The sequence below is a fragment of the Protopterus annectens genome, chromosome 9.part0 (assembly GCF_019279795.1).
Source record: "Protopterus annectens isolate FY-2018-M chromosome 9.part0, PAN1.0, whole genome shotgun sequence".
Classification (NCBI taxonomy): domain Eukaryota; kingdom Metazoa; phylum Chordata; order Ceratodontiformes; family Protopteridae; genus Protopterus; species Protopterus annectens.
In genome coordinates this window covers 119,459,980-119,482,998 of record NC_056743.1, presented here as the reverse complement: position 1 = coordinate 119,482,998, position 23,019 = coordinate 119,459,980, and positions in this window count along the sequence as shown.

Here is a 23,019-nt window from a genome sequence, read left to right as displayed (position 1 = left end):
TAGTAGACTGCAGAGAAGGAAAAAATGTGGGTAAATTAATAGACTGACGAAGAGACAATTCATTAATCACTTTTGTCATAAAAGGAGGATTAGTAGGAAGAGATACCCTGTCCCTATGAAAAACTAAAAAAGGACCTGAAGCTCAGATACTCTCTTAGGAGAATTAAGGACCAAAGGGAGAACAGTCTTCCATGTACAATGCTGCAAGGAAGCTGAAGCTGCAGGCTCAAAAGGAGCCTGAGTCAATTTTTCAAGAACAGAACTAAGGTCCCAGGAAGGAGGAATAGGTTTTCTGGGAAGTCTAATACGAAGGATGCCTTTAAGAAATTGTCTGACCTCAAACCTAGGGGCCAGAGGAAGAACAAAGGCAGACAAATAGAAATAGCTGAAAGGTGATCTTTAACTGAAGAATACACCAACCCAGTATGCAGCAATTCACACAAATAAGCGGACCAGAGGAATCTCCACAGTAAGTGGATCCTGGTTATGAGCAAGGCACCAGACTGAAAATAACTTTCATTTGGACAAATAGGCTTTCCTGGCAGTGGGTTGCCTGGCCTCTTGCAAAACCTAAAGCACATTCTCAGCCTACAAGGGATCAGAACCCTACCACCCACAGTGTCAGTTGAAGAGTGGATAAGTGAGGATGGATGACACCCCCCCCCCACGTCTTGTGTGAGTTGGTCTAATCTTGAGGTAACTTGTGGTTATTGCTCTTGGCTAGGTGCAGACAAAGAGGGAACCAATGCTGTTTGGAACAAAGGGGAGTCACCAAAAAGATTTTGTGGGTGTCTTGCTTTATCTTGTCTAGGACCCTTGGTATGAGAGCAAGGGGAGGAAAGGCACTGAAAAATATCCCCTTCCAAGGAAAAGATAAGGTTGTTCACCTTCCACGCCAAAGGACTTGGGACTCTGGTACAAAAAAACAGGAAGCTGTCTGCTCAGCGAGGAGGCAAAAAGATCTATCTGAGGAGTACCCCACTGGTGGACAATGTCCAGAAACACATCTCTGTGAAGCATCCATTCATGAGCCTGTGTCATGGACCTGCTCAGAGATTCTGACACAATGTTTTGTTCTGGAGGAATATAAACAGCCTGAAAAGTCACCTGATAATGGACAGCCAGATCCCAAACTTGAAGAACTAGTCTGCAAAGAAGGTAGGACTGTAACATCATTGTTATATTGTCTGTAAAGAACTTGTGATGCCTTGGGAGAAGAAGAGTATGAAAGGCTAAAAAGTAAGAAGAGTAAGGAGGAGAGCTTTCATCTCGCTGATGTTGATGTGCTCTGCCAAGACCCTGAACCTCGAGTAGTCCAAAAGAAACACTTCAACCCATGTCTTTGGTATCTGAAAAGAGTACCTGTATGGGAACTTGAGGATGAAAAGGAAGCCCCAGGTTGAGAGACAGCTGATGAATCCATCAATGAAGCTCTAGTTTGAGTCATGGAATAAGATGGACTAGAAAATCTAGAGGATGACAATGCTGGAGCTACACTGACTTTAGGAACCACTGCAGCATCCATATATGGAGTCTGGCTAGAGGTAGTATAGGAATGGTGGAAGCTATGAAACTCAAAGATCTTAGAAATTCTCTGGCTGTAATTGATACCTGAGGAAGAAGGGACTGAAAAAAGGCAATCAGAGTAACAGCCTTGGGTGGTGGCAGGGAAGCCATCAGAAGAATGGTCTGGAGCCTGCAAATGAAAAAGAAAACATGATCCTGAGGACAAGTCAGAAAGGATTTCTGGAATTTTATCATAAATCCTAGGCTTTGAAAGAGGCAAATAGCATAGTGAAGGTAGTGAAGCAAGGTTTCTGGGGAAGATGCCTGAATTAGTAGCTTGTCCACATAAGGATAGATTTGTATCCCCATCATCCTGCAAAGGCAATTACAGGTGCAAGGCATTTGGTGAAATCCCTTGGGCAGTAGAAAGGCCAAATGGCAAAGAAGAGAACTGAAAAAACAAGGAAGAAATAGCGAAACAAATATTTTCTGAAATGAGGATGAACAGAGATGTGAAAGTGGGTATCCTTGAGATCCAGAGGGACCAAGAAAGCCTGAGGTGGAAGAAGAGGAAACAGAATATGAATGGACAGTATTTGAAAGGAAGGAACCTTCAGAAAGGTGCTAAGCTGAGAAAGGTCCAGAATAGGTCCCCAGTTGCCTTCTTTCCTGGGACCCAAAAACATTCTGGAATAAAACCCCTTCCCCTTTGAGGGACAGAAACTGCTTGGGTGGTGCACTGAGACAAAGAAGTACATCTGGAAAAAAGAGTAGCTGTTGCTGAGGAGGTTGAGGAATGGCCAGAAAAGGAGGAAGGGATTTCCACACCATGAAGTATCCCCGAGGGATGATGAACAGAACCCAAGAATCTTTAGTGATTCTTAACCAATTGGGAAGAGCAGAGAAAGATGAAGAGAGAAAGGAAACTGACTTAGGATTGAGGTAAGAAAATAGACGAAACCTGGCTTTTCTGGAAAAGGAGGTTTCTAAGTAGGAGGAGTCTGAGTATACTTAGCAGGATGAGCTTGTCTAGAACTCATTTTACCTTTGGGAGGATGGTGAGACTGTCTGTGCACAAAGGCAGGCTTAGAGGGATAATTCCTCTGAAATTTAAGAATGGGGAAACAAAAATACAATTCAATTCAATTCCTGCATGGCTTTGACCTTTTCTTACATGGACTTAAAACACTCAGCTGCTGCCAAACCAAAGATATTTCTATTATCAAGGGGAGCAGCCATCAACTCAGTCTTAATATCATCAAGCAAAGACTGAAGGTGAAGCCAAGAGTAACGTCTCAACACAGAACCAAAGGCAGCAGCTCTAGAAGAAACACCAGTTGCATCATAATTACATTTAATAGAATAGTGAGACACTTGATAAGAGGATCACAATAAGGAGAGGGCCAAAACCTTCTCCTCAGAATCAGGAAGATCAGAAATAACCTGTTAGGCCTGAGAAAGAAGATCTAAGGGATACCTGGTCATATGGGTCTGATAATTAATAACATGAAATGCCAGGGTAGCAGCAGTATACACCTTTTTGTCCAGCTGTTCCACGACCCTACTGTCATTGTCAGAAGGAAGAAATTAGTAGACGTCAAGAGCCTGGAATGTTTATCAAACTAGACAGATACAACAAAAGGGTCAGCAGAAGGACATTTGTAGAGAAACTTAAGCATCATCAGGCACCTTATAACACCTATCAGACTTTTTAGGGGCTGGAGGTAGGAAATTAAGAGCCTGAGAACCTGCTGAAAAGTGTCTAACAGGGCAGGTAGGATCACAGGGACAGCAGAGGTCTTGGGGACCCCATCTGGAGAAGTTCATAATACCTCTTCTGGATGTCAGAAATCTTAGTACAATCCCATTTAAAGAATTCCATCATATGAGAGATAGTATGCACACAAGAAAGTTCTCTGAAGGGAGAACCATAGTCCAGTGGAGAAGGAATCAGAGGAGTAAGCAAAGGACTCTTCCTCAGAGTCCAATTCCTCATCATAAGAGTCCTGTTCCCTAGGCTACTTAAGTGGAATAGAAGAACAAGGGAGGGGGAAGCCACAGAAACTACCTGGGGAGGCTTCAAGATTATAAGTGCATTAAACAATCCATGGGGATCCTTAGAAGCAGGGGAAATGTGTTTAGTTTTTTGTGTTTTCTTTTGAGGGATTTCAGCCCTAAAGACCTAAGGATTTTTGGACCCTTGCAACACTCAATCAGTGTAGTGGGAATCTTCTTCCAAACAAGAATCTGGGGAATGCCCCTCAGTCCCTTGGATATTATCATCTAAGGTTCCCCCTCTAAATCTGCAATGGACGTCTGCAGAGCTTTCAAGGATGCGCAAGAAGCCGGATCCATGCTGGCCTCTGACATGATCATGGCAGAGGAATCTGATGGAACACCTGGATATGGTCTGGGGTTTCACCAGCTTCAAGAGAGACAGCTGGGGGAGAGGTAGTACTGCAGCTGAATCTGACCTAACTTTTTTGATCTTCTTGACAGATGATTGACCCTCGGGATGGGATGATTGTGTCATCACATCCTGTGCCAACAACTTAAGATGCTGGTTCTCCAGGTAGACACACAAGGGAGATAGATGACTATGAAGAGTCGTGGGGATAAATGCTTGACAAATTGAGCATATAGTATGGTCATGAGACACACTCGAACAAAAAAATCACTACTCGTGATGATCCTTATGGGAAATCTGTCTCCCCCACTGGAATTTTCCTTTTCTGGATGACATGCAAACTTGCAAACCAAAAGAAAGTAGGATAAGCAGAAAACCCCAATGGAGCACTAATCTGAAAATGGCTTGGTAACCAGAACAAACCAAGGAGTGTTCAGGCCAATGATCGAAGACAGCATTTGGACTAGCAGCAAAGAAGTTCTGAGGTATGTCCTTTTGTATATGACCTTTATGCCCTACATTCTGAGTGGGGAGCATACGTGTGAGGTATGACATCCTTAAAATCCTAAGGAACACTGGCCACACATGGGGTTAACTTAGGAAGGGAATCCCTTTAGTAAAGAATACTGCAACAGTGATACAGAAAGACATCTGGATGATGTTTTTCTCCTTAGGATATTTTGATCCAAACTGGAGATCTGTGTAACCTACATGCCAGTGGGAAGGTAGAGCAGGGACTAACATAAGCCAGACATGTCAGTACTACTAGAAAAGTAGGAAGCAGATAATTCCCAATCTATTTCTGAAGTCACGAAACACCATAGCAATGACTCATACAGAGTATCATGGTCCACATTATCAAATCTAAGAGAATCAGGATGGAGTAGCACATGATCTGTAGCTAAAAAAATGATCATTCAGCAGCCCAACAAGGGGAGTTTTTGTGCTATGTCTTGACCAAAAGCAAAACTGGAATGGGGACATAGAGTTGATTAGCACTAGGATTAGACTTCAGTTGTGTATAAACAACTGTCTGAAAAGCTTTACCACAAATGGAAGGTTTCAAACTGGTCTACAATTATCTAGATGGTCAGCATTCTTCAGAACTGGAGTAGCCAAAGCCTCCTTTAATAAAGATGAAAAAAAAAACTCAGCTCCTATGAGACAGCTTAGTGATCTGGTGAGCAGCTGGTCCCAGTAACTCCACGGAAGATGTGAAAAGCTTCATGGGACAAGGGCTCAATCCACAGAAAGGCAATCACATAATCACATTCTGGAGATTACAGCAATATCAGGAATATTAAATTCATATCAAGAACAAGAGAGGGACGTCTTAGCTGGAGTTTTAGCAGCCCTAATAACTACAGCATAGCCAACAATGGACCTGATGGAGAAAAGCTTAGTTGTGAAATACTACACAAAAAGTTCACATTTCTCAACTGAAAAGTGCTTCTAGGTAGCAAGACAAATTGAAATTTTGTGACCAAGATGAGCTGCTGCTCGTAACCCCCGAACCAGAAGAGTGCTGCCATTCAATTTTTTCTGCAAAGGAGAATCTCGTCATAATACAAAGGAATTTGTTTACAAGAATAAGTGACCCCTTTTCTACTTAGATTTTAAAGTTGCCCAGAAATAACCATTTGAGCAATGAAAACACAGAGGAGACAGGAATGTCAATAAACTCCTGAATGAACATCTTAGCAAGGTCTGCCAGATGACAGACTAGGAGGCATCAGAGGTTTACTACTGCTCCTATAACGTATTCAGAAGAGATTGCAGGCCTGGCTAAAACCTCCTTCTGTTCAGTTGTGGTTAAATGAGAGATGGTACCCCACTGCCAGATCTGCCAAGGTTATAATACTATAAAACCAAAAGCTCAGGGAGCACAATAGCAACAAGGCAGGGTTCAGAGCTCACATCAAGCAATGTTTTGGTTATGAATGTTTGATTACTACCATAAAGTAAACCAAATATAACAACAGACTTCTTCCTGACAGAGCTAGCATCTTGGCAGGCATTGCAGGTTAATAGATCCCATTTACCTGTCAACGAAGGAAAGAAGTATCTAGAGACACACTGACAGCCAAGAAGCTGAACAATGAAAGTCTCAAAAACATCCAAGGAGGATGATGAAAACCAGTGGATAAGCAAAGAATATTTTATCACATTATTATTATATATAAAATATCTACTTATCCATTGATTCTCATTGCCATGGTCCTTCTTTTAGGTTTTCTTAACACAACTCCTTGGTTACCAGATTCTTCTACAAAAAGTGTACAAGATAGAGAAGACATGGTTAACTAAGATGATAAAGCAATATAGTCCAACAGGACAATAACTCGGAATAAACTCACAGTTAAAAAATGTTAGTCAATCTCTTAGGCAGTAGGAACCCACAAAGGGATGGAAGAGTAAACTGAAAGCTGCCAGAGTAATGATTTCCAGAAATATCTACATAAAATCTATAACAGTTCAAGTACAAGACAGTAAGAGTAATTCCACTAAGCTGTTTTTAGAGCAGTATGCTTTCTGTGCAACACTTGCAAAGGAGCACCAGATTGTTCTAAGCTGATCCATGATTGCCCAACGAAGTGAATAAATAGACTGATCAGACCACATCTGAACACAGCGTGACTAGGCAGGATGAAGTAATGTACAGCACAGCAGAAGCCTACTCAGCAAGAAAACTCTACAGTTGTATGTGAAAAAGAGACCATTCTCGATAAATGCCAGGATGCCATACACTGCCACCAAAACGCCAGCTGACCAACTCAGCTCTGTCAGGAATAATTTGCAGCTGCTGCAGGATAACCAAGTCAATCCGTGGAGCAAGAAACAAACAGGATTTACCCCATCTTAAAGTCCACAACTGATCGCGTGTGAAGGGAAAAAAAGCAACATAATAGAGACAGAATGCCAGTTAGCAAGTTTATCTTAATGGAAAGCAAAAAAGAAGCACATATCATTTTCAGCGGGAACTCAGATATCAGCAGACTGGGAAGTCAAACAGATTACCAAATGGTAAATGGAAAATTTGGCATCAGCTTGTATTTAAACTGTGAAACATTTACAATAAAAAGCAAATAGACAAACATGACTTAAAAGGCCAGATTCAGTAAGGTTACCACAAAGTGTGCAATGTACACTTAGTGTAGCCTTTCTGAGTGAATAGACAGCACAAACATTTTGACATGGCTGTTCTTGATCTATAGGAAGCCAACCTATTCTACTGGTCTGTTACATTATAGCAGTAACCATCTCTACCACCAGAAGCAAGCCATCATCAAAGGGCAGATGGTAAAGGCAGCAAGGATTGTTTCCAGTTGGGAGTACTTTATTGAGGAACACCATAACGTGAAGAACATGTTCCTTAACAGAGGATACCCTATAGCTATGGTTTCATCTGTCATGGATGAGGTCATAAACAATAGGAAATCCCAGTTTTCCTGCACATCCACTGTCAGGCCCCATTGCTTCAATGGCTGATGGAGCATCAGTGACTGCTCCATTGAATCTCCTTGAATTCAATCAGTCCCCTACCCAGGTTGATGCTACAATAAATTTATGACATCCTTTTATCACTATGTATAATGTGGATAGTGACCAGATAGCCTCTAAAATATCAAACAATTGGGAACTAGTTACAAATAATAAGGATGTCTATGAAAAACTGGGAGTTCACCCCAAAATAAATGATAAATGTGGTAGATCATTCAAAAACTACTTTGATACCATGTCTAATAGTAATGGTGGCACCACAGGTAAAATGGCAAAGTGTGGTGCATGCACACAGTGCCATATGATCTCGACAGGGGAAAACATCACGATTAATAATAGGGCTATCAGACTTAAGGGGCACTGCAATTGCCATGCACAGGGCATTGTTTATATTGCTCTTTCTAAACAATGCCCTGCATTTTATGCGGGCAAGATGGAATGCAAATTAAAACCTAGCATTTATGAAATAAAGATACAAAAACCCACTAATGCACCGTATAAACATCTGGTAAACTATTGTAATCATAATTTTGGGTTTACCTTATTGGAACAAGTGGAACACCATCCTAGAGGCACCCCATGGTCAATCATCCTGGAACAGAGGGAGTTATGGTGGCAGATTTTTCTCAGTGCCTCCATTTTACCTGGCCTGAATGAAGTAATTAGTATTAATAGCCATTTAAAATTGAGGACTTATGAAAAATGATTGGAATAATGATTTTATTCTTCTTTATTATTTTTTTACCTTTATATTCAAAGAATAGTTTTGGGGATGTTTGTATTTTAATTTTAATAAAACAGTGTAAGAAACTTCACTGTGTGGAAGATTTTCAGTCCATATATTTCTAGTTAATCACTGTATATTAATCAGATCAGACAACAGTTGTAGAAGTAGGGAATGTAAACTCATCTTAAGTCAAAGCAAAACAAATCAAAAAGTAATAATAGAAAATATATAATTGTACAGCATTACTAAGTATTCAAAAGTAATCCAAGCAAGGCAGGGCAGTCTGTTTCCAGTCGAAAATCCTTTATTAAGTACACAGACAAGCGAGCCAAGTAAAACAAAAATAAAGTAATAATTTCCTCACAAGCTTTCTAAATATGTATACTTTTTATCAGGCATGGGAGTGGTTTATTGTGTTGTAAAACAAAGTGTTATTGGTACACATGTTAAATTCACATCCCTTCCCCTATCAGTGTTACATTCGAGCTGGTCCTGCCCTACTTAGTAGCTGTCATAATAATATATAACCCTTATGTACTTTAAATAAAATTTATAATGATGTGGTACCTCTTATTTAACCAAATTATTAAGTAGGTTATTAAGTCTGTGATTTTATCCAAGACAATATACCACATGGCTGGAAATATATCAACCTTAGTTCATTTGGCAATCAAAATATATATATAAATATATACATATACATTTTGCATGTAAAAATCAATTTCTATTGATCCATCATCATGCATACATTTTTTCTTATTTTTATTTTTTCTGGTTCTTTTTTCCACTTTATTCAAAATGATGTGTAATAACAATACTAACTAATTATACAATTATATAGGTTTTTAGGGTTCTTGTACACAGACCTGAAGAAGTCTAGAAGGACGAAAGCGATCTTTGTTAACAATAGGTTATGAAAATAGAAATTGATTTCTTACACTGTTTTGTTTTTGGACCCACTACACTTTAGTGGGTTGTTTTGAGACTTCGGGGATACCACGGAGATTACTTGTTTTTTATTTTAATTTTAATCATACTTCAAGAGTAATTTCAAGTGTCTTTCTTTATGTATCTAACGTAATGGTGTTGTATTGATTATATTGATAATAGGTGTTGTTACTTTAAATTTCAAATATGTGGTACATCATGTGATTTGCAGAGAGTTTAAAGTTGATCATATGACTATCATTATCTGAGGAAGTTTAATATTAAGTAGATGAAAGCACTTATCTAGTCTGTCATTTTGTCATGCCGTGAGTGTTATTAAATATTTTTGGACACATGCCTGCCTGTTGCATTTCCGTTACCACAAAGTGCACAATGTACACTTAGTGTAGCCTTTCTAAGTGAACAGACAGCACAAACATTGTGGTAGGGCTGTTCTTGAATTCAGAAAGTGTGTACAAAATTTAGTAACCTTTATGAATCTGGATTACAATGCTTGCATCCACCTCAGTGCCACATCCATATATAATGTTTTCTACTTCTAACCTATTCCTCCTCACATATTTACTTTCAATGCATTCTTGTGGGATTTAGAAATTGAGTTAATAAGTTTTCAGTGATGTAGAACACAGAACACGATGTGAAATATAGTAGAACTCTGTTGCTCTATTTACAAGTGTAACTTGAATTGACTTTATACTAAATATTTACTCAGAGAAATTCACATTTAGAGTGGAAGTACTAATATACATAAATAAATCAGAGGAGGCTGTTGAAAAAGGAAACAATTGTAGTAACAAGAGGGATGCCATCTGATACGATAGTGGAATTTAAATGGGTGGTGGTCCTCTAATAGATTATCATCCCTATCATGGGGAGATCCTTTCACATTTCATCTTAAATGAAAGCAGCTATTGAATTACAAAAAAAAATTAAAAAAAACAACCACCATAGTCGTCGACCTGCCAAAACAACGGGCACCGGCAGTGGAAGAAAAAAAGTTTTATTAAGTACTTTTGTCCTTTTCAAACTAGGACTTCTTCAGAGTACATCAATATACTCAAACTCAAATATTTATAAAAAAACTCCATCACATGACCCTTAATTAATACATTAACTAATTAAGATAAAAGCACACTTAGTAGTGAATACAAATATATTAAGCTAAACCCTTCTTATTTTTTTTAAATATACAGTACAAAATAACCACACTCCTATTAACAGAAAAGTATTTAATAAATAAAATGTGTAATTTTAAAAGTATAAAATATGATAAGATGTAATCCAGAAGATGTGGCCTAATCAACCTACCCAACCATATTAAAATACCAGTAAAGCAAATGACTTCCATATAAAATATTAGGTATTAAGATATAAAATATAAAATAATAGTAAATTAAAAAATAAAATGTAATGTTAAAGGTCTTTGTCTGAGGATGGGCATAAGGTTAATGTTATAATTTAACCTCAGTGGAGCAATGGCATTAAGTCTAAACTGCCAATAAAGCTCCCTCACAGCTAATTTAAAATAGCCTAATACCTAATATTTTATATACTCAATGAAGTTTACTGATGGCTAGTAGGTTTCCACTACAGTGGCTTTTGTTTTTTTAATTGTTTTTGGTTGCCAACGGAGTTCGATCTGTTTTGTGTTAAAGTTATTGGATTACACAAAAGACAGAACTTTTTATTTTTTCCTGACACAAGCATCTATGGTGGGTACATTACAAGATGTAAAAAGGAATAAAGCAGTACTAGCTAGATTAAAGGAGAGTCTAATGCTGTGCATCGTTAAACTTACTGCAACTTAATAACACCGGAGAGGAAAAGCACAGCAAAGGAGCAGACAGCTGGAAGACAGGCAGTAGCAGCAACAAATCAAAAAGGGATCATCTAATGGTTAGCAAGCAATCAGACAAACCAGGAAGAAATACTGGCAGACTCCACATGAGTTGTACAAAACAAGACGTTTCCCTCTGTATCTCTTTATATGTAGCTGATAAAAATCACATTGAGTACAATTTGAAATTATGAAATCTTTGAAATTTAATTATTTATGATCTTGTTTATTAAAAAGGACAGAGAAGGGCCGATATTCATTAGAGCCCTGCAGGAAAAAAAAAAGTCTCCAAAGAGACAACATAGTACAAGAACTTGTATAAGTCATATGATTACATAGATAGTAATTGCACATATGACTGAAATGGCTGATTCCTAAGCTAAGCACGCTGAGGCTGTCTAAGTCTAATACAGTCAATATTTCCCTTTGCATCATAGCGTTTTGTTAATGTCTCTCTCTCCATGTATGTGTGTATATATGGGTCTACTTCAGAAGACTGACAAACCAAAAGACTGAAAATACTGAACACATTTTTAATGCAGGGGGCAAGCACCCACTGCTAACTATATATACTAACTCCAAAATCACATAACAGTGGAAAAGGGGCAAATTCCATAATTTAGTATTTTGAATTTTCAGTCTTTTGGGATTCAGTTTTTTGTTTTTCTCAGTCTTCTGAAGTAGAGCCATATATATATATATATATATATATATATATATATATATAGTTTTATATTTGTATATGTATATATATATATATATATATATATATATATATATATAGTTTTATATATATAAATATATATATATATATATATATATATATTAGGAAACCTGAAATGCATAGAGAAGGCCTGAATTTGCTGGGGTTGGGACATTTCTAAGAGGTAGGCATGACGTGTTCTCATATTTAGAGATGGCTACTGAGATGTCTGAGACCTTGCATCATTTTCTCTGGTGGTTACTGGTAAAGTTAAGAATTTGCAGAAAGAACAAAGAGAGCAAATGTGAATGTACCACTTCACATCAGGGTGAAGAGCACCCTGTTCAAGGTGCCGTAAAACAGTAAGCTATTTCCAGCATAAAGACGGTTTGTTTATTTTCAAGTTCTAGACGGTTATTAGATCTAGAAAATACACAATGCTGGGTTCTTGGTGGATGACTGGAAAGAAAAACAGAGACCTGGTGATACGCTTGTTTGAGTTTCTCTGTCAATTATGAACATAGATTTGTGAATAGCAAGGAACAGCAAAAGAGACTGGAAAGAAGAAAAGCGGTAGCAAGTTAAGCTTGCAGATTCAGAAAGTGCTGGATGAGATGATAATAAAGCAAGGCTTGCAGTTACACTGCTGGAGGATTTTTTTTTTTTGATGTGATGATCATTGTTTAGTTCTGCGTCACGTTATTCTTAATATGAAAGATGAAAGTCATAATCCTGATGTTTGGTTATCACCCATTATATATGATTTCTGCTGAGTCTGGTGGGAGGTTATGGCAGGAAATAAAAGTATAACAACTTGTCTGCAGTTCTGTTTAACTGTGGATTCTTCTATTCAGCTTTGTACAGAGCTCATGGAATTTTAGAGGGCAAGTTCATACCTTCATTTGTACCTCATTATGAAAAGCATTCCTAACTTTGAGCTTTAAAAAACTCCATATTCCATGATATTCCACATTGAAAGGGTCTGCCATAATTTTATTAAGATTTTGTTAACAAATTACCATAGTAATGCTGAATTATATTAACTCAGCAAAAGAACATCCTAAATACGAAGAAACATTTAGTAACTATGTGCGCTTCCAAGTTGAAGTTGTTGTTAAGCAGAAATGTTCCACACTTTGATCATTTGTTCCACATTGTGGCAAATAGTGCTCCACAGTTTGCCAATAGAAGGTTGAGATTTATAGCAAGTTTGATTTGTGGGATGGGCTAAAACATGCACAAAGTGTGGTATTATCTGCGGACTGAATGATGGGAGTAAGATAGCATGCATGGGGCATACAAACTGAAGACATTGCAAACAGGGATCTGAAAAGTAAACCATGACGGACTCCAGGGGTAGTTGTTTGGGATAGGAAGATATAGTATGACAACCTAACTGCTTGGGTTTGTAGAGTCAGATAGCTAGAGAACCAAGTGATGGTGGGAGCATCCAGGTATAATATTGTCAGGCAAGAGATAATATACTAAATGACCATTATCAAAGGATTTCACAGGTCAAGAAAAGGGTTCCATTGTAATGATTTTTATTTTGCTGCAGCTGAAGTTGTAGTTGTTTGGCTTGAATCCATGTTGTGATGTTGGCAGTAAATCAATTGTTAAGGTGCTCCAATTGCTGATGACAGATGTAATTTTAAGAGCTTGGAGATTGGTAAAATAATTGAACTGGTCCTAACATGGCATAACTTGGTAGAATATCCTCTTTTTTGCTTTGAAGCCATAACAGATGACTTCCAAAACCCAGGTAGGTGGCTTTTTTATTGATCTATACACTAATGTGGAGACCAGATACTTCACTGTAGCTGAATTCTTTTTCATATAATAGTTAAGGGAATTGTTCAAAGTCATTTTTTTGTGGATGGTTGAAGTGGACATTTGTGAGAGGCTTAGGTTGCATTCAATAGATGGTGGACTGAACTAATGAATGCTACTAGTATTTTCTACAGGGATTGGGGTTTGACTTGGGAAGTGGAGGAGGAATTCTGCACTATCGGCTAGTGAACTGGCAGATGGATAGTGGTTTTAGGGTACACCTTTTTTCCAGGAAAAATAAAGGACTTACATTTACAAGAATTGTTTGGGGGATATGAATGGTGTTCCTGCTGGACAATGTAATAGTATATTTTTTTTACCTCTGTTAAAAAGTGACTTAAGTCTATTGTAAATCTGATTATAACTAAACTGTTTTCATGGCGATTTCCTTTTATAGTCTTTTCATGCAGTGTCCAATTCAGTCACCATAATTTTAATGCCGAGGATAATCCAGTGGTGACAAATCAGACATATTTTCCCCATGCTAAAACGAGACATGGAGTTTAGAATATTACAGAAGGTGGAGTTACAAAATGTTATGACAAACTGACCAGAAGGGGTACCATATAACCAGTTTCAGGAAACATGATGAAATTGAAGTTACACATATTTTGGCATTTTCATGAAGGAGACATGTACTATTGTTTTTCTACAAGTGAAAACTAGGACATGGTCACTTACAGAATCAGCTAGTATACCCGTAGGTAACAAGCAGAGGGATCTAATATATGATGCACTGTTTACCAGAAACTGTAACTAGTTTAGTTTAACATTTAATCAGTTTAATGAGTCTGAACAGTTGTATCTGTGGGTACATAATAAGCTTGGTGCTAGCGTAGGCTGAAATCACTATGGACTAACAGCTCATTATGGATAGTTCTTACGATCCTGGACAGGGTATGCTCAGTAGTATGCTTAGGGGCATCAGAGGGATACAGAAGACGCCTAAATATGTTTAGCTGGACTGATTTCTAATGCATATACGCAGGGAGTCTACGGAGATAAATAAAAGGAAATGGAGATTTAGAGGTGTTCTTAGTGACAGATGCAGCAATGTTTACACATTTCTGGATTTCTATCTGCTAGGAAATTATGACTCCTCTGAAAAAATATCACAAGTCTTCGATAAATGTTTCATTTTCCTTCATAAAAGGAGAATATTGTTAGAAGTTTTTATATCAATATTGAAATCTAAAAATAATCATGTGAAAGAGAAAAATGTTGTATTTGGCCTTGCCCCAGTTTTGGAGAGTACCAGGATATCTAGTTTCTAGTGAGGTGGATATGTTTATAGTTCTGGGAGAGGTATGTTTGTAGTTCAGAAACTTTTCTGCAGATGCTTCTTATGTTTAAATTTGAAACTGGTGGGAACATGGCTAAAGCGTAGTCTGGACAGGTCGGAATACTAAGAGATATCACTGTTATATAGTAGTGACTATTTAAATAACAGTGTAAGGGGATAAGTGTGTGTGTGTATGTGTGTGTGTGTGTGTGTGTGTGTGTGTGTGTGTGTGTGTGTGTGTGTGTGTGTGTGTGTGTGTGTGTGTGTGTGTCTGTGGGGGTTATCTGGGGGAGTAACATGGTTTTTTAGCTGACCAGCTGTGGATGGGTGAAGCAAGGTTGTGCGAGTTCTGTAGAAAGACAGACTACATTATATAGATTAAATATTTACTCATACATGACATTTTGAAGAAAGTGACCAGTGGGTAGGGCTACAATGCAAAGGGTCCTTGTTTAATTTACTCAACTTACTGGTCAGTCAAGATCTAGTTTTTACGTGACTTAGCTGATATTTGAGAAATAACTAAAAGGTTTATTATAACACGGTGAGTTAGATGCAACTGTTTTGAAAAACATGTTTTAAAAGAATAACTACTGCAATTGTTTAAAATGTTGAATTCAGAAATCCATGTTATAGAATTTCAGAACTTCAAAACAACGTAGAAATCATTAGTTGAAGAAAATGAAACCAATGATTTTCATTGTGTGGACCATCCAAGTAGAGATTTCATTTAAGCAATACATGACCATGCAATATAAGCAGTAAATGCCCTAGCTTTAAGAATAAATTGCATATTAAGTGGTACTTTTTCAGAGTTAACTGGGGAGTGTGAAACATTGTCATGAACTTTTCAGATTAAAGTGAAACTCACTAGTGTTTAACATTAGATACCACTACAATATTTTCACATTTAGTTGTAGACCAGAACAGGAGCTGAAAAGGAGATGCCTTAGTTTACCTTCCTAAGGCTCACATTTCATATGAACATACAATGATGCTGACAGAAACAGATGCATGAGCATACAGAAATGCAGACAAATGATGAATGAAGCAGGCCCATGAGCATACAGAGCTGGCGTCAGAAACAAATCCATAAACATACAGAGAAACTGATTGAAGGTGACTGAGCAAAACCCATGAACATAGAGAAACTGACAGAAGCAGATTCATGTCTGTTTAGTCTGTCTGATTATTGCAGATAACTCCTGTATAGCTCTCTGTCTCTCTATTTACCTCTTCAATCTGCACCATTCAAGAATTGACCCACATTCCATAATTCTCCCTGACAATGCATTCCATAACCTTACCACACTCTCCATGAAATGATACTCTCTTAAATAAGTGATTAATCTTACTCATCCCACATACTCGTTTACGATTCCATACTCCCAAACTGCCCTCTGCATGCATTCACATTTCCTGACAATGTGTTATGATCATGTCACATTCCCTTTCCTCCTCTCTTTTCCTGGACATACGTCAAACACTCAAGAGTCTGACTTCTTGACTCAGTCCCTCCACTCCATCTCACCTTTTTGGAAGGTCTACTTTATACACTTTCTGGCAGTTGTATTTCCAGTTCTCAAGAGAGTTATCCAAACTAGCTATAGTATCCTAAATATGACCTTACTACAGCTGTGTGCAATGATGGGACATGACTGCATGGACTCCAATATCCACTCTCTAATCATGTGGTTCATAATTATGTAAGTTTTAGCTACTGTCCCTTCACAGCACTACGCATATTTGGTGCTGTTTTTCCTCTGTCTCCATCTAGCTTGTCTATTTATTTATGCTTCTTTTCATCTGTTTTTCATAATTTGAACTGTTGTTTTGTATTAATCCTCAGATACCACTTATGTTATTGATTGTTTTTAAGAAATAACTGTGTTTTTAATTTTAATTTTGATAAGAAATGGTAAATACAATATTAATTAGGTGGCATTGCTACTGGTTGTTTTAAAAGTGAAATAGAATAAGGTATTGGTTGTGTAATCAAATGATTAATATAAACTGATAATAATGTATGCACTGGTCATCTGATGAAGTCTATGTAATAAGCCGAAAACGCATACTGTGATTATTAAGGCGTTTATGTTACTTGCTTTGTTTGTCCGTTTTTAGGAGTTCATTTGTTCAATAAATTTATTTAATTATACTATCAGAGTTCTCTGCTTCTGGTTTTGTGCATACATTTTGGATTATTGTTTTTTTTGTGCCTTTCCACATTTTTATTTAATCCTCAGATACCACTTATGTTCTTATTCCAAAAGCATCTGAAGGACATACACAGTCTTGCTTCCATCATCCATAACCACCACTTAAATCTTAGAATCAATGACAAAAAAGTTATTTCATTCTCTGGTTCTAGTATGATATCTAATGTACACAAGATATACATGATCAGACCCAACACTGAAACCTGCGATACCTCAGCAATGACTTTCCCCATACAGACAGACAGCTACCCAATAAAATATTCTGTAAATCTAGCTAGTTAGCCACTTTTGTCTTATATTCTGAATCCCATTCACAGGCATTTTATTCCTCCATCTTCCATGTGGCATCAAAACCTTTGTTTAAATGCAGATATACTAACTAGATTAACTAAATTCCCTTTGTGTGGTCTGTGTGCTAATCCAGTCATAGATCTGGATCAAAACACACTGCCAAGAGAAGTGTTGCCTGAAGCCATGCTGTTCTCATCTTTAAGACCCTTAAAATAAAGGAAGTACACCATCTGCCATGCAGAATTTATCTACAGCTTTATCTGAGATGGCAGTTATTCAGAGAAGTCCATAGTTGCCCGACTCATGCAGTCATTATCATATCCTAGGCCTGTGATGGTACTTACGTTTTTAGGAAGAACCTATATAATTCTACAAACTGATTATCAAGCTATACTGCCATCTCATTAAGAACTCTGGGGAGCGGCCCTCATTAAGAACTCTGGGGAGCGTCTCTCATTAAGAACTCTGGGGAGTGGCTCATTTATTCTGTCTTATGTTGTCAATATCAGCAAGTAACATCCAGGACTTTGCTTACATGCAACAAATTCTGGTGGGAACTAATTCAACCAATCACCATCTACAACTGTTCCACATATGCCTAATTTATGGTCATGTTTAAAGTTTTTCTACTATCCACTATACTAATCACTATACAATCTCACCAAAAACAATCAAAAAGTTATTCAACCCCCCCAACTGTGGCAGTATACATACCAAAGCACATTTTATTAACAGTTTAGAAACATTTCTTAAACAAAATAGTAGAATTACCCTTTATCCTACCCAAAGCATTTGTACATATATATTTCAAATATAGCATTGATTGGCAGCTCTTTGTGAACAGCTTGTTTTTAGTTACCATAATTTTAAAGTATTAACAGTTTTAACACTTAAACTACAGCAGGTGTTAATGGTTTATTTTGGCTGACTCTAAGGCAGTACTGATGGGTCATACATTTTTGAATGTATTACAAGTGTACTGTCAGCTGTCATCTGCTTCTGCTTATAAGCTGAGCATTGGCTTAACTTTGGCTTTGTTCTTAAGGTATGACAAATGCTGCTGCTGTGCACAAGCTTTATTTAGTTTCCTTTTATCTATTTCCAAGTTTTAACATGGTCTTTTTGTTCTGCTTGATCTGCTTTTTTTCTGACTTGAAATTCAGTTGATCTGGACTACGCAATGTTGCTTTCCTTAAGTAAGACAGTTACCCACCTAGACTATCGGCATATACTGCAATATGTTGCGCAGCTGCTGGACATTGTAAATGAGTTCTAGTGTAGCCCAGAAATGCTGGACCTTTGGTGATCTCTTTCGATGTGAGTGGAGCTGTTTCTCAGACTATTGCGTGTTGTGAATATTGACGACTGTTTTATATAGCACTGGAGTGCTGGTGACCTGATCTTCATTTGGAGAATACCTATGAACTGTGTTTGTACTGTTACTAGCTTAAGCATTATTCCAATTACTATCAGCCATTTTTATAAATAAGTCGCCATGAGTATGCAAGCTATTGGGAGTTTTTAAGGCAAGTTCGTCCATCTAAGAAGAGTGCATGGTGAAACTTATATGAAACATTAAAACTGCAACCTTTCTTTCTGTTAAAAGAATAGGATCATGCACATCTTGGTAATATCTTTATTTGACTGATACTGACATATGTGATTTTTTTTTATCTGCCCATACTGTTTCTTCAGTTGTTGGGTTTGTCACAGTTTCGTTTTGTTCTGGAATAAGCTATTTTTACAGACAGTCGATTTTCTCACTGATTATGATTAAACTATTTTTCTGAATCAACATACATCTGGCTTTGATTTAAGATTTCTAGCTATTTTGGCTTTGTAATTCATAATATAATGCCATTAAATAATGTTAGTCTGTTTTATAGTTCATATTTATATTTCTGCTTGAGTTGTAATGCTTAATTTTGCTTAGTTAATAGTTCAAGCTCCGTGTTATGTTTCTAGTTTCAGTAATATGTTAAAGCAATGTTTACTTTCAGTGGATTAAAAAAATATGCTATGATCCTTCTGGGCTCTTTGCTCTTTCACCTTGCACACATACATTCTTCTCTTTCTTTGATATGATGATGACTCAACAAAGTGCCCTGGTATGGGTTATACTGTGCCAGTTAGTGTGAGTAGCTGCTGATCTTGGGTGAAATAACCCATGCACAGTGGCCATCCTTTCTTCAGGACATAGCTTGTGATTCATACTTACATGTTTTCCATATCATTTGTATCCCTGTGCCTGCAGATCACCAGGCCTCCCCTTCATCAGACATTACTCTCTCTGATGGATACCATCATCCAGGCAGCCAAGACCATGTTTTGTGCTCTTGTTAGCTTCTCAGTAATGAGGGATTTTTATATTTAATACCCTAACCCTACCCTCTGATGGTGATGCAAGAGCTCATGTCACTGACAGAACCACCTATGCCCCTTTGTCTGCATGAGTGATCCCTCACATGCTCCAGCACTGGGTACCATTACTGGCTGGCTTTGGTGCCCAAACCCATACCTTCACTGCACTGGCTCACTATCATGACTGGCCTGACCAAGGCCCTGTTGTCAGAGTAGTGATGTGAGCTGGATTGGAAACACCATCCACTCTCCCTCTCCCACAAGACAGGAGCATCACACCCATCACCTCCTCCCCACTGTGCCAAGAGGAGCTTGAGCCACCAGTCAAAGCCAGTCACCTAGGCTCTAGCCATGGCTTTATCCCTCTTCTCCACTGGAATAGGCTAAAACTTGCACCTTTGCTATTTGGTTGGGATCTCTACTTCTGCATCATTATCTATATTTTATTTAATGCTAGGCCTTTGCTTTTTGGTAGGGAACTAGTATTCATCAATGGGGGCCTGGACTGATAGAAGTTATGGACCTTATTTTATGGCTTCCATCCTACCAACTAACAGTATGCTTTAGAGTGCTAAATGATGTAGCAGCAGAGTGAATAACACTTTTTTTAAATGCTTGGACTGAGACAAGGTAGGTGCAAAAGTATCACAAACCACAAAAAGGCAACCCGGATGCAAGGACTATGTTTAGCGCTTCCGTGTCAGACAATGATAAGACTTCTTCAGATAGCAAGATAATCATAAAACACCATTAAATCTAAAAAAAAAAAAAAAAAAACAGTCACATGACAACATTCCAATTAACATTTAAAGAAAAAATAAACAAAGCCTGAACAAAACTTGTAAATTCATACAAAGGAAATATTAAATACACAAATTTAACACTTTACTTATCTACATTGTGCCTTTAACTTTAAAATGCATCCAATGGATGCCAATTCATTTAATCCAGGCCATCCTACTGCTTTTAGATGCAAGATGCAGTATAGTTCACTTTTCTCAAGTCATAGCTGCCAAGGACCACCCAGAGGTTTCTTGTTCACTTGTTCAATCACAATAAATTTAAAATGATGTTCAGGATATTCTGATATATACCTGAAAAGAGCATTAGTCATTTTTTTGCCTTTAATTTCATAGGTATGTTCATATAGATGTTTTTTTCAATTTACATTCTGTCTTATCTATGTAAAAGGCATAATAACATTGACATAGTGTCCCATAAACCACCCCCACAGTATTACAATTAAACTTCCCATTCATTTTTAAATGATGTCCATTAATATCAAAATATCCACCAGGAAAAATCAAACCAGGCCATGCATCCAGGTTGTTCATGAATAAAGTAAGAGATTTACTTAACTTCACAAGTTGGGAAAGACAGTTCCTACATATCTATCACTATTGCATGTTCTGTTTTACTTGCAATGCAGCATGTCTCTACAGTGTGTATTTCTGCCACTAATGGACTTATGGACATGTAAGGTTTGGATCAGTAGAGGCTGTGCGTAATGAGGCTGAGATTGCAAACTTGCTTTTGTGATTTAATGCCTTGAGAAAACCCAGGATCTGGATCCCATCATTGCTATAACTGCTGTTTTAATTTGCCAAGGGTTAAATTCGTATTATTCAATAGAGCACAGTTAGTAAAAAAGCGTGCCCTACTGCCATTCTTTATGGATTTAAAAGATAACACACTGGCTTGGACTAAAGACGATTAGGGTAATTTCTACAATATGGCGGTCCAGTGACTGCTTTAACTGTAATAATTACACCAGATCGAACAAGACAAACCAAAGTAACGTTCCAATAAAAATGTTAAAACTCCAAAAACCAGGCAAATAACCTTGAATAGCTCCAGAAAAAACTCTCACTCTCCAAAATGACTTTTTAAGCGCTTTCATCCACTTTTATTTACGTGAACTTCCTCAGAAACAATGAATGTAAAAAAACATGTTTAAATACAATTACCACAGGAAATGATGTCATTTGATAGTAAATGAATCTCATTCAGAAAATTTAAATACACATGTTATATAACTTATTATCTATTGAATAAATATCCTTATATCAACGAAAAGTTACCAAAATACTTTTTGTATATATTTATGTGTCTCTATATGTCTTTTTTAAAAAAATTAATTAATTAATGTTATATACATATATATATATAAATAACTTACTTAAAATATTTATATGAATTTTTATGACAACTATCTATATATTAAAAAACATTTTAAATTTATAACCTCATTTAGCCCTGGTGTTTGGTCAGCTCCAAACACCAACTGCCAAAAGGATTCCCTACATTCCAAGATGTTGTTCAGATCTCCCGAAAATATTTCTTTCCTAACCTTGTCCAGAATAAAGAATTCAAACTTCTTAAAGTCTTTACATGTGATTGCATGCCTGGCCAGTGCATTATTTTTATCTTTCTTTTTCATGGCCAGAATGTGTTCGTATACTCTACGCTTAAAAACTCTCTTGGTTTTCCAAAAATACAGAATAATGATGTCAGACCACCTTTCAGACCTATCATTTCCGCAAAACAATCCAAAATGGAAAACATTTCCATTTGGCTGGACAATATATTGAACCCTATAGTCCAGAGGTCTGAATTTTTCATTAAAGATTCATGGAACCTTTTAGAAACATTAAGGGACATTAACATTGGTGACGAAGATTTATTCTTTGGTAGTTTAGATGTGAAAAATCTATACACAAGTATTGACCAGGAAATGGGTATTGATTTTATGAGAGAATATCTAAACAAATACACCGATTTTTCGGGAACTAAAGTGAATTCACTTTGTACTCTTATGGAGCTAGTTTTGGATAATAGCTTTTTCAAATTCAACGACAATATATATAAACAAGATTTGGGAGTAGCCATGGGGTCAAGAGTAGCTCCTTCCTTTGCAAATATTGTAATGGCAAATTGGGAAACCAAATTTCTGAAGACGCATACACTATTCAATAAAGTCTCCATGTACCGTAGCTACATAGATGATTTGTTATTTTTATGGAAGGGAGAACAGAAGGAATTTATGGAACTGGTACAATATTTGAATCAGACTACTAATTTTTTGTTCTTCAAAGTAGGTGATTTTGGTAAAAATATCACCTTTTTGGATCTGACCCTCAGTATAGACAATGAGTCAAAAACTTTCAGTAGCAAAATTTATAGAAAACCACATTTTGCTAATAGCTATTTACATAAAGACAGCTTGCACCCGGTACATATGAAAAGAGGTGTTATTAAGGGTCAGATAATTAGACTTAGTAGACTGACATCTGAAGAAAGTACATTTCAGAGAGAATTGTCCCTTTTAAGAAGTCTTTTTATGAATAGGGGTTATGCAAAGAAGTTCATAGACAAAATAGAACGTGAAGTGGTACCTCTTAGAAAGG